A 2,604-nucleotide genomic window follows, 5' to 3' on the forward strand; every position below is an offset into this window, starting at 1 on the left:
GTTTAGAAGTGAACATTAGCCTCCAACAGTACAAACTATTTGTGCATGTTCTGAACATTTACGGTATAAATTTGGCAGGTGACGTGATGTGAAGTGAACACATAAATGTCTCAAAATGATCAAGTGGTCCTTTGAGCACAGGCACAGTTTTATGAAGATGGGAAGGTAAACTTCTATCATTTATCCTCGCTTCATATCTCACTCCTGACTCTTTTGTCTATCAGAGAGAAAGCTCTGTGAAAAGTACACTTTTCTTTCTCAGCTCTCAAAGCATGAATGTTGTAGGACTTGATGCACCTCAGAGTTACATGATCGATTGTCATGGGAGCGGAATATTTTACGCATTTGCTTATGAACGCAGCTGAATACTAACTCCCACTGCACAGATTGGTGTGAGAAATAGTTTTGAATCAGACACATGAATTTAGTAAACAGCTGTGCAGTGGGGAAGCGCTGCTGCCAGCAGTGTTGAGCCATCACAAGTGCTGCGAGCTACTGACAGTTCTGTGGATCTAAAAGCCAACTTCACATTCAATTGGATTGTTTTTGGCGTCACAGTTACTCATTATTTAATGTCATTAACGTGTTGATTCTTAATCACATGGTGAGATAAGTATTTAAATTGATCCCAGACCCTCTCTTTTCATCTTTTCATGAGTCTTGCTCCAGAAACCCTTTATGACTATATGTGACGTGGTCTCATCAGGGCCAAGCCAAGCCTTTATGGGGCCCAAAGCTGAATTTGATTTGGGGGGACCCCCCTCCAACCACCTCAGAGTAGCCAGTGTTTGACTATTCTTGAACTGCATCAACTTTAAATTGCATACATTGTAGTTGCTCTATTTGCACTTTTGTATTCAAAGTGCGTCGATACTGAACGTGAATTAAACAACTAAAGCAGTTTACTCTTTTTTTAAATTTAAAAAAGATGAGCAAATGTGAATTAAATTAGCAACCGTCAACTCCAGAATCAAACCAAATAACTTAAGTGCGACATTATTTAGATGTCTGAATATATCTAAAGAAAGTTAAAACGTTTCTTTTTTTCCACACACTACTGGGGGGGCCCCATCACCAGGGGCCCGAAGCTGCTGCTTAATTTGCATATACCTTGAGCCGGCTCTGGGTGTCGTAATCAAATTTGAATTTTCACATTTTGAGATGAATTAACTGTATGTTAGTGTTGTAAATCACATATTTAAGTGATAACAATGTGTGGGTATGACTGAGTTATTGCCCACTTTCCAGTGTGCATACAGCATATTGCAAATGAGCAGTTAAATGTGAGCTGGTTCTGTGAGCGACGCGAGCATCGGCATACATGGTCATGTTTGAAAGAGCTGCAGTCATTTCTGAGGATTCCTGCTGTCAAAATAATTTGGTTCTATTGTTATGCTGTCAACACCAAATCCACAATGGTTGGATAGTAATACAGTCCTCACCTACTGATTGTCTGTCGGTTGGCGCCAAAATAATTTGGCAAATGAGTGTCTTCATGGTGTAATTCTGTCTTCTTTTTTTTTTTGACTTGGCCCATGTTGTCATGGGGATGTGAGATTGCTGGTGGAGCCAGAGGAAATGGGAGGGAGGGATGGAAGGGAAGGGATTTCTTGGATATTACAACCCGATTCATGACGACATAAAACCTGTCAGTATCACTGTCCCATAACTCAGTTTCTTATGTCTATGGAAAAGAGCTTAGGGCGTTTGGGTCTGTGTACATATCTGTAGGACGCAATATTACTAATATCATTGTGTAGAGAAAAAAAGAAAGATGATATGACAGCTCCACAACTTGTGTGTCTTATCTGCCATGCACATCCTGCTCACCCTGTGGCCACCGCTGACACTGTGAGTTCTCTAACTCTTGTCAAATCCTTTCTCATCACTTCATGTGTCAGTCCAGCTGGTATAGAGGAATGTTTGCCCTTAAGGGTTACTTAAATGGCGGCTCTTCTTGTGAGAAAGTGCACAGTGGAAAGTGAATTTCCTGTGGGAGACGAAGGCAAGCGACACGCAAGAAACCAGATCGGAACACACTCATGTCTTCATATTCTTGGTCATCAAGAAATAATTTGCATGTATTTTAATGGGAAAATAAAAAAGACATGTTTGAGAAAAGATCAGAGTCTCTAGAGTCATTTTCGGGCAAACAAACAAAACCATATTTGCTTTTCATTTTCACTGTTATAAGTATTTTTAATTGATTCCACAAACTCACGATCAGTGGTCAGCAATTGCATCAGCATCTGGCCCGGCGAGTTCAGAGCTTTTATGCTGGAAAAAATATGAACTTATTCATAAAGACAAGAATTTACATTTAACTCAAATTAAATGTTTGGTTTGAAAAATAAAAAATAATAACAGTGTTGTTGTCATGTTAACTGCCAGGTTTGGGGAGTAAATGTCCATAAAAGAACTACTTGCATGTGTTCAGGCTCAAAGAAGAAGCAGTAATTCTTAAAATTGAAACGATGCACAATAAATATCAACAGTACAATGCTTACACAAGTAACAAGCTGCTGATTAAAGACAACATCCACATTATTGTTAGCTTCAGGCAGCAAACGTGGGTTTTTGTTTCTGACTGAAGACGATGTTTTG

The sequence above is a fragment of the Solea solea genome, chromosome 9 (assembly GCF_958295425.1).
Source record: "Solea solea chromosome 9, fSolSol10.1, whole genome shotgun sequence".
NCBI lineage: Eukaryota > Metazoa > Chordata > Actinopteri > Pleuronectiformes > Soleidae > Solea > Solea solea.